Here is a 17,275-nt window from a genome sequence, read left to right as displayed (position 1 = left end):
CCTCCCTATCTGGTTAGCTTGATCACATGATAAAACCCATTAGGGCTATAAAGAATGGCATCTGATGAACATTTTACCAAAACACCAGCTACTTATCTGTGAAAACATCCCATGAGAAAATATGGGATTCTTCATGGCTTTATAAAATATGAACAAAGCAGGTTTCACTTTTTAAGGATGTAAAGAATTCCATGTTGTCTTTGTTCTCTTGGCAATACGTCTTATCTGAATTCTAAGAGCTCAGAGAATTAACATATTTTTAATCTGAACTTTGAAAACATCCATCTCAGTGCTTATTGTGGCTGGGAACCCCCTCCCCCTTCAAACACACTTTGAAACACAGAAGAGAAATATGGGGGGTGTAACAACCCCCATGCTGCTCAGCAAAATTAACATTTCATATTTTATTACTAATAAGATGTCTTTAATAAGCCCTCAAGTGGACTAAGGATATAAAAAGCATTGGTGTCTTTGTAACTGCTTTCTTCTCAGAAATGGAAAGAACTTCAAGCAGAATTCAAACATGAGCAAAGCTACTAAAGCAGGTTTCCTTTCCTTCAGGGACAAAATGTATTTTACTAAGCAATGCCTTGATGCTGTGGGTATCTTCAATAAGTGACATTATGCTAGCAACCAGAAATAGACTTTAAATGTTTTATTTTCTCTCTAGAATTTCAGGGGACCCAGGATATGCAGCTGCCTTTAAAGTGATTATTCAACTAAGGAACTTAATTATTGACTACTTTAAACAAACTTACCTCTAATGGCAGATTGTTGGTCGACACTTTTTTTTTTTCTCTAACAGCTGTGCAAAAACAACAGAATGCCAGTTGGGACAACATTGATGAGAATTTAATGGGGGTCATTACTTCAGTTCTTTGTATCTGAAATTAATTAGATATTATGAGAATACAAGTTATAGACTAACCTGACATCTCAAAAACTATTCTGTTTGGAAAAGATATTAACAAATAGAGCTCAATAATTGAAATACTGATGCATTTTTGGCTTTTTACCTAAAAGCCAAGCAAGTATTGCTAGTGAAAGCTTTATCTCTGTGTCACCACGTTTTAGCCTCTGAGTCTGGCTCTCTATAAATTTCAGAATGAGGGGTCATTTCCATAGCTGCAGGTCCTTTAAACATCTCTTCAGCAATCAGGGACATTGCCCTGTTCCCCTTGTTTCTTTCTGGTCTTCCTTTTCCCTAATATGCAGACTTCTTCAAACCATTGACCTAGATCAATGCTGTGGTTAAGGGAAGTACTGTGATGTGCCAGATCAGAATGATTAGAATAGGCCACTATATTCCTGTTCCATCTGGATCACTTATCCTAGGATTGAATTTATATGTTAGTCTTTACCTTGATACTGGTTTGACCTGTATTCAGTGTCAGACAGCAGCTTATAACCATGGCCAGGGCAGATAATACATGGGATCCTCTCTGTTCTGCACTGGCTATCCTTCAGCTCCTACAAGAGGAAGTTCTCTCTGTGTGACAAATCTCTAATATCACAGACAATAACACTGAGGACACATCTCAAGAGGATTGAAATCTGAATTCTTCTTTATGTATGCAAGCTCCATGTCAACCTGGTTCATCAGAATCATAAGATTTATCTCTATTGCTCTAATGAAAAACCAAGAAGTCTAACATGGCTTTCTTCCATTGGAACCACTTATGTATTATTTTTTGAGCAAAATGTTTTAATATTGGCTAGGTTGTTATTACATAAAAAGTATTCAAGTTATTAATGCTGTAACTAGGCCATAATATAAAATGCCATTTTAAAATTCCCCATAAGATTATGTAGAAAAGCAGCTATCCATCTTGATTTTACTTTCCCAAAAGATTTCTAGATGTACACACAAATATACAAATACATACACATTAAAAGGCCAAAGAAAAAGGGCATTTCACCCTAGCACATAAGCAATATAAGATGCTGAGGATCAGACTGAAGGGGCCAAGTCCCACTCACGGAGCACTCCACCTAGGAAGCACTCTATTACTGGGTTACTTCCCCAACCCCCATCACCACCTTCTTGATATTCATACCAAGCTGTAAATTATACTACTAAAAATTCTATTTTTCAAGTTCTGTTTTTTCTAAAAAAAAAAAAAATACTTCTAATTTAGATATCACTGACCTTTACTTTCTTAGAAAGTGTTAACAATGTTTCAATTGAACATAACTATATCTGGATTTTCAGTGATAAGAGGAACCAAACTGGCAAACCCCTCAGGTGTCCAACCAAACTCACACATAGACATTATAAGAAACTTTGGAAGGCAGTCCCTGGTTGTAGGCATTGATGCTCTTCAAGGAAAATAAAGGAAGTGTTGACTACCAGAAGGAAGTTCTTCCCTGTGGACCAAGGGAACAACATACTGCCTTTCTGTTTTTCTATGATCTCACATCTCATTTCTTAGGAGAGATTCTCTCTCTTATTAAAATAGTTTTATTCACAAAGTGTTTCAGACAATATTAAATAAGATAGAAATTATTCATGGTTCATATTTGAATTTAAATGCATAGTAAGTTGTATTTATGCCTTCCCTTTCCTCCTTGCAAACACTCCCATATCCCCCTCCATTCTGTTCTTCAAATTCATGCTCCCCTTCTCATCAATTGTCATCTAACACATATATGTACTTGTATATATATTTATATTCCCAACTATAACCTATTGAGTCCATATAATGTTAATTGTATGTATATTTTCAGGGTTGACCATTTGGCACTGAATAAACAATTGGTGTGCTCTCCCAGCTTTACTCCGGTGTCTGTAGTTTTCTGTGAATGGTTGGAGTCTCATGGCTTTTCTGGCAAGTAGTTAAGTATATTCATTAGTATCCTTCTTGTTCAGCTCATGGTCATTTATGCTGATGGGATTTTACAGGTGTTGTTTCTGATATTACTAGGAGAAACAATCTCATAGAAAAAGTACCTGATCCTCTGGATCTTACAGTCTTTCTGCCCTCTCTCCCCTGAGTCTTAGATGTTGGGTGTTTTTATAATGTATCCACTGGGACTGAAGTCCACAGCTCTGCATATTGATTTGTTATAGTTTTCTGTAACTGGTGTCTATCTGTTGCAAAGAGAAATTTCATGATGAGGGGTGAAGGCTACATTTATTTATGGATATAAGGACAAGTGTTTACTGTTTGTTATTAGATATTATGCGGATTTGGTAAACTAGTAGTTGTAGATTCTCCTCCAACAACTACGATTTCACTAGCACTGATTATTAGCTAGCTAAATTTCTCATACTAGACATGGTGGCCCCCTTGTTGAGTGATTCCTAAATCCAAGTAGAGGAACATTGGTTGCTGCTAATCTATGTATACCACTACTGCACCTTCAGGCTTATCATGTCATGCTGGTCACTGATGTGGTTCATAGGATTATAACCAAATGAGAATTTTGGTTGCCTTTCTCATTTGGCATTCATTTGACAATGTTTGGTACCATGAAAACTAGTCCTCATAGATCAATTCTAGCTCAGGAGCCTCTAGGTCCTGCTCCTGAAAGGTATGGTGTCTTCACCAAAAGGAACTTATTTTCTAACTCTTGTGAATAGCTAAAGGCAACAGAATTAGGTTATTTGTTCTTGTAATTTCTTAGACAGCCTTGAGCAACAACTCAAAAGAGGGTTTCTCCTTTCTGCTATTGGGGTTTTTGTAAAGTAGTCTTTGGCTCATTGAGGATTAAAGCTCCTTAGAACTATATATGGATATTTATTTATACATTGACTTACATACTTACATGTGTTCTAGGATGGGTTTATTTTATTTTATTTTATTTGGTTAATATTCAATAGTATGATTCTTTGTGAATTTTAAAGCCACCTACATTGTTATTTTATCTACCTCCTTCCCATCTATTTACTCACTCTTCATCTCTAAGAAGGTCCCTCCTCCTGTCTCTAATCAGATCAATTATACCCTGCTATTCCTCATTACCCTCCTTGCACCTTCTTCAAAATTATAGCCCTCACATTCCCTAAGGAGCTTCCTTTTTCCTATTTCCAGATTACTGCACCCTGATGTTGCCCTTCCTATTTTTCTCCAACCTCCCTATCCAGGCAATAGTTCCATTTTACTTTCCTGGTTTCTATAGTTACTACACACTATGCATTCACATCTGAAGAGCTAGGAACCTCCAATGAGAAAGAACATGCAGTATTTATATTACTGGGTCTGGGTTACTTCACTCAACTTTATTTTTTTCATTTTATCCATTTACCTACAAAGATCATGATTTCACCTTTCTTTACTGCTGAATAGCATTGAATCATGTATATATACCACATTTTCATTATTTATTTATATGTTATAGAAAATTTAAGTTGTTTCCATTTCATAGCTATTGTGAATAGAGAAACAATGAACATAGATGAACAAGTATCTACATAGTAGGATATTAAGTTCTTTAGATAGATTCCAAGTAGTGCTATATCTGGGCCATATGGTAGATTTATCATTTTAATAATTTTCTACACTGATTTTCATCATGGCTATACCAGCAATCCCACTCGTAGTGTATGATGGTTCCTTTTTATTCATATCCCTTCCAGCATTTGTTGTTAGTTCTTCCATTTATCTTTGACATTCTGCTTTTGACATTACACTTCCCTAATTTTTCTTCTTTCCAAGATTCAGCCATTTTTTGAATGAGCCATTTGGGGGGTGGTTATTACTTTTGTTGATTTGATTCTTTATTTTATGAGTTTTGTATACTATGGATATTAAATCTCTGTAATATGAATATTGTGAGTTTTGATATGTATGTAAGTAAGAAAAATAAAGTGAATTACCTAAGCACAGTACTTCAGCTAGATGAGTTATAACAAATTCACCAGATTATTCATCAGAATTTGTATAAAATTAAAGTGTCAAGTGCAAGGGGATGCTGCGGAATCTGGTAAGGAGAAAGAGAAAAGAGCATCCAACAAGATTGCATGCCATGGCCATCTGGATGAAACTGGTATGGTGATCAAAGATTAGGAATGTTCAAATGGCATTCAGAGCAGTGATGAAATAATTGCTGTTGAATAAATTTCAAAACACAAATTTAAAAAAAAACTGCTTATAAGTCTTGTGAGGATGATCATTTGAATGTGGAACATTCCTGGCAGGATAAAGTGTGGATCAATGCTAAGAAAACAAACAAACAAAAACAGAATGACCAAAAGTTAAGATCCCAAAACACACAGAAAAGGAAAGGAAGACAGTGATACTTTCAAGTCACCCAAAGACCTCTGAAATACTGAAATTACTGAAATTCTGCAAAGGTAATTCCTAGACTGTTTCTAATATCTCTTCAGTGAGAATTGTATTCAAGTTGACGTGACCACAGTCATCCCAGTAGTCTAGAGGAGTTATACCATGTAAGCAACTAGCAACTCCATGATGAACAAGAGGATTGGCTCCTGCAAGGGGACAGATAAGTTTATCTGCTTTCTCTTAACCAAGTTGAGAGTTGATGAAATCAGCACCTGGAAGTAATTCCCAAGCCTAAATGGTTCGCCACTGCATTAATAATAAGAGCATAGGTTAACAAAGGCGATTTAATAAACAGTGCTCATAGTCTTGAAGACTGCTTTACTGGGTAAAAAAATGTGTTACAAAATGAATAGCTTTAGTAACTTTATGTGTAACTGTATTGCAGACATTCAAATTTATGCTGATTATTCCCAATTTATTGTTGGCTAATTGACAGTAATATCTGAAAATAGCTTATATGTTATATATTAAAATTATCCTATGCCTTAAGAAACAAACAAACAACAACAAAAACCTCATGAACAGCCTAAAAAGGAAACATGTCTACTTAGTCTAGTTGGTCAGCTCAGGTTGCTGACCAACAATTATTTACTTCTCAAGTTCTAGAGGCTGAAGCATGGGCTCAAAAGGCCAAGCTGGTTGGGTTCTGGTAAAGACTCTCTTGGTGACATATAAATAGCTGCCTCCTCGATTCCTTCACATAATACAAAGAATGAGCTCTTGTCTCTTCCAGCTCTCGTAAAGCACTGGTGTCATCAAGAAGGCAGCACCTTCATGACTTTGTCTGTCTGTGACTACTGCCCAGAACTCACACAGCCCATCTGTAAAACCACTAGATGTATTAACTAGGGCTTTAACATAAAAATCTGAAGATATGAGGTCAAATATTTAATCAATGTATATAACACATTTAAATATAGACAGATTTTTTTTAATCAAACACTGAAACAAGAATATATTATACACATACTTCAAAAGAAAAAAAAAACTTTAAAAGTAGGCCATGAGGCATCTTTCCATGTCCTAAAAAAACAGGCAAGAAATTCTTAAAATTCCTGCGAACACTGGATAGAATGAGAAAAGGAAAGCCAAGTTGCCAATTAGGTCTGCATTTAAGGACATGGAGCAGAGCACATAGTCACCCAGTTGCACACATTTCAGAGAACCAGAAGCAGGGGAACACCTCTGAAGGAGAAAATGACCATCTCCTGATACATAATATAAAGAAAATATTAGCATGAAGAAATATCTGCCACCACCATGATGTAAAGTTTTATCTGAGGGTGGCTCACTACACAGGACATGTGAAGTGGCTCTAGTACATAGAAGCTCTGAGTACCTGTGCCTGTCTTAGCTGCCTGTTGAGGATCCTTAGCCCAGACATGTGAATCACTGGAATAAATACAGAAATTGCCAAAATAACCTCTGAGAAGCAGATGGTTCAGAAGGCTTCTGTCCAGATGCCAGAACCCCATATGCTTGCCAATCTGTGTTTCCAGCATGCACCATTATACTTAAAATGATATTTTTCCTTTTGCTGCCATGTTCACTGTAGCAGAATTAACAAGGTTCTAATATTTTTCTAGAAAACAAGAAACACCACAGTCTGCTTGCCTTGTTTTTATAAAAAGATAAGTGAAAAGAAAGTGTCAGACACCCCCAGACCTCCAACATAACCAGCAGCTTGACTATTTTGGGGATATCATTGTGAAGTGGTTTTGGCACATTTTTATTTTGACAGTGCCATTGTCCCCTCTGGGCTTTCCATGCCCTTAGTATAGGGAAGGATGCTCACTGGTTCCTTTATGAATCTACCAGTTATCAAAACAAAGTTTTTGCAAAAAGAAATTCGTTTTAGACACGTTTCCAAAGACCAGAAAAGTGTATGATTAAGAAATGGACTGAACCAAACCCTCTGAATGTGGGTGACAGTTAGGAGGCCTGGGCAGTGTATGGGACCTCTAACAGGGTAACCAGTATTTATCCCTAGTGCACAATGGACTTTGGAGCCCATTCCCCATGGAGGGATACCATCTCCCCAGACACATGGAGGATGGACTCTCTCCCAAATGATATGACAGACTTTGATGATGCCCCATGGAAGGCCTCACTATCCTTGGGATGGGGAGGCATGGGAGAATGGGAGGGAGATGGAATAGAGGGATTGATGTGTAAAATAATTGTTTCTAATTTTTAGAAAAAGTGGGAAGAAAACAAGAAGTATATTCTTTACTTGGGAACAATGGTTAATTTTCTTAGGCCATTACACAAAATCCCAAACAATGAAGTGTTTGCTGCCATGTCAAAAGCTGAACTTCCATATGTCAACAGAGTAAGCATCTCCAGTGATCAGTAACATTAGGAGAAACAAACTATTTCCCAAGACCAAATTGACTGACCACTTTGCAGCTTAGAAACACTGTTGCTCAGAACTCAGTCTTCATAAGGACTAGTTTTTCTATTGACTTGTTTACTAGCTCCAGGCCCACTCTACTCTCTAACGCTATTGGATTTTACTATGGTCAACGTTCACAACTTTGTATAAATACATAATGTTTCAGCATAAGACTCTGAAGATGTCAGTTATTATAAATAAAATTGTCACATTCCTTTTCTACTATCAGTAATTTGGGAATCACATCTGTGTGTCATCACAGATGAAGGGAAGCACCCATAAACACTCAACTACTCAACAAAGAAAAAACTAATACTGCTTTCTGTGAATATTTGTAATTATAGAATGATATGTTGACTAGATTAGCAAATCTGAAATAGGGTCGGGTTTCTTGTTTGATGCTGGGAGACAAGATGTTTAGAAAAACAACATAACATTGAGATATGTCAATTTGACTCTACAATTCAAAAGTCAGCATATAACACTTAAATCACAATTTAATCATCAAGATGTCTCCTGCCTCCCCATCCCATGTTTGCATCCCATTTGAATTCTTAAAAACAGATAAATTCAGAAAGAATTTTCCTGCTACAAAATTGAAGCTGAAGTTATAATAGATATAAACATATAAGTACCTAAGCACTTTGCCCCATGGTATTTCTTCTTCCCATGGAAGAGATGGGAAATTTGGAAATACAGATGATAAAAAAAAAAAATGTTTACTTTGAAGAGTTGGCATTAAAGAGACAACCTCAAAAGCTGAAAATGAAATTTCCTCATAATGAAAAATTTCTGCAAAACAAAGAAAACAATCAGTACACAAAAAAGCCAGCCCACAAAGTGGGGGAAAATTCTTTGCCAATTGTATTGACTCCAGGAGGTTAATATGTGAAGTCTATGGGAAAACTCTAAACATAAAACACCAACAAAGAAAATTGTTCATTATTATTAATACATGTGCTACTTAATTGATTAGATAGTTCTCAAAGGAAAAAACATACATGGTTAGTAAATATTTGCAAAACAATTGAATAACATAAGGGAAATAGAAATACAAACTGTTTTGAGACTCTACCTTTTCCTAGTCAAATGGCTATCATCATCACCACGAGAACAACTAAGAAATGCTAGGGAGGACAGGAAGAATGAGGATCCCCTATTCATTACTGGCAGGAATGGAGCTGAAGCTTATACTCCGAAAGCCAGAAGGGAGTTTCCTCCAAAAACTGAAGATAGGCTAGCTATACTACTTCCCCTACAGCCTGAAAAGAGTAAACCATCCCATCATCATATCTGTTGCTGTACTGTTCACAGTCTGGAAGGTATGAAACTAGCCTAGATGTCCATCAAAAGATAAACTGCTTTTTTTAAAGTCCAGAGTAGAATTTAATTTAGCTGTAAAGAAGAATAAAAGTATGACATTCACAAGAAAAAGGGTGGAACTGGTGATCATTGTTTTAAATGAAACAAATTAAACTAAAAAAAGAGAGAAATAAAAGTTTATTCTGTTATATGTGGAATCTGGATTTTGCATATGTATGCCTCTGAGTGTGTGTGTTCATGTCATGCAAATGGCATGAAAGCGAAAAGTAGTCTATGTGAAGAAAGGATAGATCTAAAGCAAGAAGGAGGTAGAACAAGAGAGGATAATAGAACATAATAGAAGGGGGGATTACTTATCAGTAGGAAGGGGACCAGGAACAGTTGAGGAATCAGGAGAGAAGTGGGAGTTTAAGGACAATGATGTATATGTATGAAAGTGACACAATATTACCCATTTATTTGTTTACTAACCAAAATATATTTGAAAAGATTTTTCAATAGGCATAATGTAGATTTTCAGCAATATACACTATTTTACTACACCCCAAGACCAAAAAACAAACAAACAAACAAACAAAACACAAAGAAATCTTCAATGAATACTTGGAGCCTTAATGTTACATATCTCTTTCCAAACAATAAAATGGGTAGATATAAGTCACTAAACTATGCCCAAAACCATGGTATGCCCCATTCCACTGAGAGCAGATACTCATACTCCTGAGCAGATATTGGAAATTTCCCTTGATAGAAAGCCCACCATTTACCATGGTTCCTAGTATTTAAACCACTAATCAAATGCAGGGATGTGGGAACTAGAAAAAAAGAAAGTGTGAACCTTTCTGCATGCTCTAGCAGCCCACAGCAAGACAGAGATGTTCCACAGCCATTTGGTGAACATCTGTTCCTACTATGAAGTTGCTGGGCAGAGCTTTACAGACATGTGTCCTGCATTCTTTGACAATCAATTTGAAGTTTTATTTAAATGAAAGACTGATTTTAAAAGTACATACATGTTCTTCCTAAAAATGGAACTAGGGTTGAAGATATAGAAAAGTGTTCAAGCATTTGCCTATCATATATAGGGCCTGGGTTCAATCTCCATCACTGTGAAAATTGAAAATGAAAAGGCAAACACATAGCTAAGTCAATAGTCAAATGAAGCAACTAGTCACATCTAGCTATAGATATATACAAGATTCATTTTTTATTAATTTATGTTTTACATTCCAATCCCTTCCCCTCTCTCTTCTCCTCCTGCTCCCCTACTTCCCCCCCACACACACACACATACACCACCTCCCATCTTCTCCTCAGAGAGGGCAAGGCCTCCCCTAGAAAGTCTACTAAATCTGTCTCATCTCCTCGAAGCAGAACCAACACCTCTCTACCCCCACATCCCTGGGTCTAGGCTGAACGAAGTATCTCTCCATATAGAATGGGCTTGATCCATAACCCCAGAGAAGCTAGAACCTTCTTCCAGAAACAGATGGAAGCAGATGCAGAAATCCGCAACTAACCATTGGGCCAAGCTCCTGGAGTTCAGTCGAAATGAGGGAGGAGTGATAATATGAATAAAGGAGTTAAGACCATGATGGGGAAACCCACAGTCAGCAGACCCGAGCTAGTGAGAAATCAGTGACTCTGGTCTTATAAATGGGGAACATGCATAAGACCTAACTAGACTCCCTTAACATAGATGACTGTGGTGTGGCTGGGCTATTATATGATGCTACTGGCAGTGGATCCAAAACCTAACTCTAAGATTCATATTTTTAACATCTGTCTCAGAGATGAAACCACTTCGTTGCTGAAGTACTTCAATAAGAGGATAGAATTGTTCAAGATATCTGATGTCTTCAAGATTTCCTATGAATTTTTCTTAGCAATTCTCTCATAAGAGCCATTGATATATTACTTTCACTTACCACAAGAAACTTGTATAAAACCCTTGGAGATATTCCTCCAACTTCCAACATTTTATCAAAAACTGAATCTAGCCTGAGCTTCAAAAAAGATTTAGGTACGAAATTCACAAAAATTCACCATGAAATACTTACCTGGCAGGGGAAATACCATGACCATGAAAGTGGTTTTCTCAGGGTAAGGCTCATCTATTGCGCTACCAAATGTGCTGACCCCTGAGATGTCCCAAAATGCAGGAAACTCAACTGCATAATTTGTGGTAGTAGAGGATTACATTCATGTTCTTCCCTGTTAGCAAAAAAAATAATCCATTTTAAAGTTATATCCTCATAGATATTGGTCATAGACATCTGGTTAGATTATAGATAGGTAAAGAAGCATACACAGATCACACACATTCCTTCAACCTTGTGTCTTAGATACATGTTGCAAATGACTAATATATGCACATAGTATGGCTACTATGAAAGTGACTGCAAACATATCTCATTGTAACTTCACCAAATATCTTGCTGCCTTTTTAGATGGTCTCAACAATAGCAATTCAGAAATCCTAACCAAACTGAGAGCTGAAGTATGGTAAAGAAATACTTTCTTAAAATCTGATAGGCATCTTCTAATACCATAGTTCTCAATATGGGACCCCAGAAATCAGACTCAGCAGCAACTGGAAGTGTGTTACTCAGGGCAGAGCACAGATTATGAATTTAATGACCACACCCAGGTTGTTGCATTATATACACCATCGTGAAAACCACTGCTGTCTATTGAACTACAATTTTGTGTATTAATAATTTTTTTCACCTTTATTTTTGTAGTTCTGGGGTCTGAACTCAAGACCTTGCATGTGTCCAGAAAAGTCTGTGCCACTGAGTGACAACCCAAGCTCTCACACATTAACAGAGAACTATTTGCATGTGAGCTATGATAGTGAAATTTATAGTCTAACTTTTGTCTTACTTAGAAATGTTTATATTTATATTTTTATAAAACTATGAGACAAATTAATAAGTCTATGAAAATATATAAAAATTGGCCCTATTCCCATACATCCAGAAACCATGTATACATGAAAACCTAAAGAATACTAGATATTTATTTGCAACGTCTCCTCCTTGATTTCAAGTTTTTCTTTATCACTTTTCTTTAGTTTCTCTCTTGATGCTTTAATAAAACACTGACCAAAAGTCACTTGACGAAGAAAAGGATTATTTTACCTCACAGGTTATGATACATTATAGAGAGAAATTAAAGCAGAACTTAAGGCAAAAAAATGAAATAAAGCCACAGAGAAATGCTTCACACTAGCTTGTTCCCCTGACTTTCTCTGCCAAGCCCACTTGCCTAGGGACAACACCACCCACAATGGGCTGGACAATTCTACATCAATTAACAATTAAGAAAGTGCCCCCTAGACATGTCCACTAGCAATCTAAATAAGACAGTTCTTCAAATGAGGTCCCTCTTCCCACATCTATCAAGCTGACAATCAAGGTTATCCCTCACACTACTCTTTTAAGTCTACCATGATAAAAAGATTCCCAGTGCCTTAAAGTTAGTAACATCCCTTATGAAATGGGCGTTGAGTTTGTGATGTAGATTAAACTCCTTACCATTTTACTGCAGGGCTATCATAGAACAAGTCTTCCATCTCCTATCATAATATAGTGTAAATTTTCTCTCTCTAAACTTTACATATCTTAGATGACATTTACATCAAAACACAGAATGAAAGCAATACTCATGTCACCCTCAAACAGTTCTAACACAGTTCATTAATAAGATGAAAGATAAATATGTATATGTAAATTGTAATCATTTGCCACTGCAACTAACTGAATTTGAAATCACACATAATCCAAATAAGCATCTTCTCCTGGAAACCTGGCAACTCTAATTATGAATGAAAGTATTTTTATTCTATTAGACCCAGCTCCATTAATAGAAAAGCCAATTACATTGTGACAATTGAAACAGGTCAAAAGTTTAGATGACAGAGAGGCGAAGCAGATCAATGAGCCTTCATTTTCCACTCAAGCATATATAGAGTCAATACATTCTTTTTGTTTCTGATTTAAATCCCCATTAATATTCCTAAGATTAAATCCTAGTAATGGAAAATACACACAGCTCCATATTTTTACTTGCTCTTGACTATGGCTCTGAAGTTTGTTCTTATTAACAAGTCATACATAAAACAAGCCATATGTATGACTAACTGGAAGCTAAATTCCCCCATGAATCCATACACAAGACTTAAAGATTCAATTAACCACAATTTTACATTCCAAATGAAATAATTTAGATGACATCAACAACGTCACACTACCAAACAGTAGTAAATATCTCTACTTAAAATGTCAGAAATATGGAAAAGGTAACATGTGTTAAAGTGTTTTTGCAGCAACGAAGATTATATAGATATTTGAAATCCTGAAGCACAAAACTAGAATATAAAACAAAACCAAAAAACAAGCAAAAATAAAACAATTACTCTGATATCTATGAGTATCCATCTCAATTCTTTGTTTCCTGTGGAAATAATTATAAAATATATAGTAATGTCTTTTCTATCTGCCTTAGTGCCTGCTTCCTCTTTCTCCCTTAGCACTACTTCACACTAGCATGTTTGCCTGACTTTCTGCAGGGCCTGGAACTTGCAGCAAATACATTCCTTCCTTTGTAATTTGTTTCTTCTCTTGGTTCCTCCAGGCTTGCATCCTATCTCCCTGCCCTCAACCAGAATCTTAGGTACCAGTTAAGGTTCTTTGCTGCTGAGAAATTTTGCCAACACAATGATTGTTCCATGAGGTGGAGGCAGAAGTGTGCCTAGAAACACCATCACAGCACCAACTGGGAAGAAAATCCTCTGTTATGACTCATACTAATGATCTTTACATTTTAATTAGAAAACCTTGAGTTAAGATTACTCACTGAAGCCCTAATGAGCAAGAGGAGGTTTCTCTCCTATTACTCTGCTTTTGGAGTATAAGAAAAAAGCAATAAGCTGACCTGAATCAGGTCAAAGTAAATATCAAGGAAACTCATTAGAAATTTCTGATTTGCTGCAAGCTGAAAATACCAAAAAGTTCTACTTCAAAGCCAAGAAACATAAGGTTAGCAATGAAAATGAGCTAGCAAATAAATGTGAAGAACTCTTCCATGTCTCTGTATGTATCTGTCTCTCCAACTCTCTCTCTCTCTCTCTCTCTCTTTCTCTCTCTCTCTCTCTCTCTCTCTCTCTCTCTCTCACACACACACACACACACACACACACATGCACTTTCATTGTATTTCCTATGCCTAAGAACCTGCCCTTCCAAAATGCCCTGTGTCTTTAAAATGCAGAAGTCTGCACAAAAGGACTTTGGGGTCACATCGCCCATGGAGGATGGAGGAATAGTCCCCTAACCAAGAGACAGGAGAGAAATCCTAGTCCCTACTCCAAATGACTTGACAGATTAAGATGACCTCTCCTGGAAGGCATCACACTACATGTGGAGTGGGAGGGGATGAGAGGGGAGGGTGGTCAGGGGGCATGAGAATGGGAGAGAGAGGGAAAGAGGGAGAGAAGGGAAGGAGGGAGAGGGAACTGGGATCAATATGTAATATATATATATATATATGTGTGTGTGTGTGTGTGTGTGTGTGTGTATGTATACATATATATATATATATATATATATATATATATATTCTAAAATGTGAGTTAATCACAATGCTGTCATTAAAGGTATTATTAAAAATGCAGAAGCCTAAAACTACATGGTTGATTCAAAGTCTGAAGATTTCCCCCAAGTTTGAATATTTCTTAAAGAAAATTGAAGGCATTTTTTAGTACCACCAAATACTTTCCTAGATGAACTTAGCTTTCTGTTTGATCATTGTAACAATGAAGATCAAAAGTAGACATTAAAGAATGTTGGGAAATTTTTCCTCAAACTGAGGGTTCCTTTTGGAAATAGAGACCCTGAGATAAAAATCAGATAGTTTTAAAAATATATGGCTTTCTTGGGAGAAAGGGTTCTGTGGGATTCTGCTCTCCCATTCACAATAATGTTGAAAAGTGCATTGTCATTAAACTTTGACCACAAATTAAAAGACAGAAGTAAGTAGCCACTAGTTAACCATAGAGGTCTGGAGGTCTGTATAGACAGGCAGTAAGTAAGATGGAATATAGACAAGAGGAGACAGTAACTCCATCTCTTTCCAGTTGGAGGATTTCACAGAGTTAAGCACTCTAGTAACTGGCTGCTCTGCTTCTCTGATCTTTCAGCTTTCACCCCCTAATATCTGACTCTGAGCTTTTATTATTAAGACCTATTAGAACTTGTGTTACAGCTAATAATTGGAGTGGATGTGTGAATCTTCTACAGTTCAGGAAATTCCTGGGACTAGTGAATTGCTTGCTTCCTGAGCTTTTTAAGGTTTGTTTGCTTTCTAAGTTGAAGAGCTTAAATGCTCAATTTCTGGAGTACATTTTTTACACAGCAAGAAGGTTGGCTCTAAAATTCTTAAACTTCTGCTTCTGAGTGCTAGGATGTTGGAATTAGGCACTACAGCTGGCCACATTAGTGTAATTTAATCCACATGCTTCCTTATTTAAATCTGTGCAACAAAGATTCCTAAAGTGTTTTGTTCAGACCTCTGTGGTCCACGGATAGATCTACAGGTAACATGAAAGCTTTGGAAGAAAAATCAGTGGAACAATTATGTTAACAAGAATTTCTGAAAATCATTAAATAAGATAATGATTTTTTATTAATTATTTATTTTTTATTTTACATGTCGATCCCAGTTCCCTCTCCCTCCCTCCCTCCTTCCTACCCTCTCTGCCTCCTCACATGCACTCTGACCACCCTCTCCTCCCTTCACCCACCCCAATTCCACATGTGAGGCAATGCCATCCAGGTGGGGTCATGATAATGATTTCTTTTCCTTGATAGATGTATGGTAATGATCACTGACTGGAAATTTGTGTGCTGATCAGCTCTTGCTACAGTTGCTTCAGATAACAGGATGTAATTTTTGTTTCTGATGGTGAATTTCCCACCATTTATATTTTCATAATTATGAGTTTAGTATTTTCTGTTATAAGTTTCATGCAGAGAAAATGTTCCTATTTGAAAATTTGGATCAATGACTCAAAAGAGGTTCAATGATGCATGAAGGTAATGTTGACAATAATAATAATTTTGAAGACTCAGAACGCCAGGCAAATAAAAGAGAATGGAACTCATTGCAAATGTATAATGTTAATTTACATGTGTTTGAATAAGTGAATATTCTGGTGTGGTGATTTTGCATAAACAGATGAAAAGGGAAGAGAATATCTGAAAGTAGATGTTTAGAGGAACAACAAACCTATTGGCTCCCAGCCCATCTCAGTTTTGTATTGTGGAACTCCTTTGAAAAACATGTCAAAAACTCATAGAACCTTCATTTTGAAAGATAATAAAGTGACTTCTTATGAAAACAGCTTTGTCTCATACAGTAAGAATATATGATCATGCTCTTTAATGCAAAATGAATTTTTGTCCCCTGGACAAGAAGGAAAAGTTACCAGATAGATCAAAGAGTAATCTCTCTCATTGGTCTCGTTCAGTTCTAAGTAACTTTAGAATACTTTTCTGTTAAATTCTGGCCTCATCATGATCTCATGTTGTCTTCAGCTAAAGGCAACCATACCTTTTTATACCAATTATTTTTTTTTAAGTCTAGTTTGTTAGTTTGACTTGGTGTTCAGGCATACTACCAAAAGGTTGCAGCATAATTAGCAACTTTTGTCCTGACTGATAGTATTTCTAAAGCCACACAATTCCTTGGGATGCTTGCTGTGAATAGCTGGAGCCTGTTAGATATTAAGGACCTCTCCTTCTGTTCCAAGTCAAGAGATTTTAATGTCAGTTGTTTTTTTTATGAAATGCTCTAAAGGCATCACTTGAGATAATTAAATGGCATTTCCCCACTTTAATCTGTTTCTATGGAGCATTGCATTAGATTTTCTGATGATGAAATGCCTAACATTCCTAAGATAGTACCATCTTTAAATCACACCTCTCAAACCTGGCACTATCTTTGCCCATGACTCACTGTGATTGCTTCATCTGTGTTTAGCCATCCTTCTTATCTGCGGTTCTCACCCTTCCTTTGCTTTGCTCACCATAATTGTGGCTCTAAAATATTAAACAAAAAATACCAGAAATAAAATGTTGTAAGCCTTAAAGTGCTTGTCATTCTGAGTAAAGTGATGAATTCTTGCAATATCTTACTCCCTACCCAGAACAGAAATCATTCCTTTGCCCAAAGTGGTCAGTTTACACAACAGGACACTGATCACTTC

At 36.5% G+C, this 17,275-nt stretch overlaps 1 non-coding gene across 1 annotated transcript; it reads left to right on the top strand.

Annotated features, from left to right (window-relative positions):
• Nucleotides 1-11,058: 11,058 nt before the first annotated feature.
• LOC127213603 (U1 spliceosomal RNA) lies at nt 11,059-11,223 on the top strand. The gene has a single exon (XR_007833661.1). It is a non-coding gene; the product is annotated as a U1 spliceosomal RNA (small nuclear RNA).
• The last annotated feature ends 6,052 nt before the right edge of the window (nt 11,224-17,275 follow it).

The sequence above is a fragment of the Phodopus roborovskii genome, unplaced genomic scaffold, assembly GCF_943737965.1.
Source record: "Phodopus roborovskii unplaced genomic scaffold, PHOROB, whole genome shotgun sequence".
NCBI classification, from domain to species: domain Eukaryota; kingdom Metazoa; phylum Chordata; class Mammalia; order Rodentia; family Cricetidae; genus Phodopus; species Phodopus roborovskii.
Note: the sequence above shows the minus strand (reverse complement) of the source record. Positions and strands in the feature narration are given on the sequence as shown.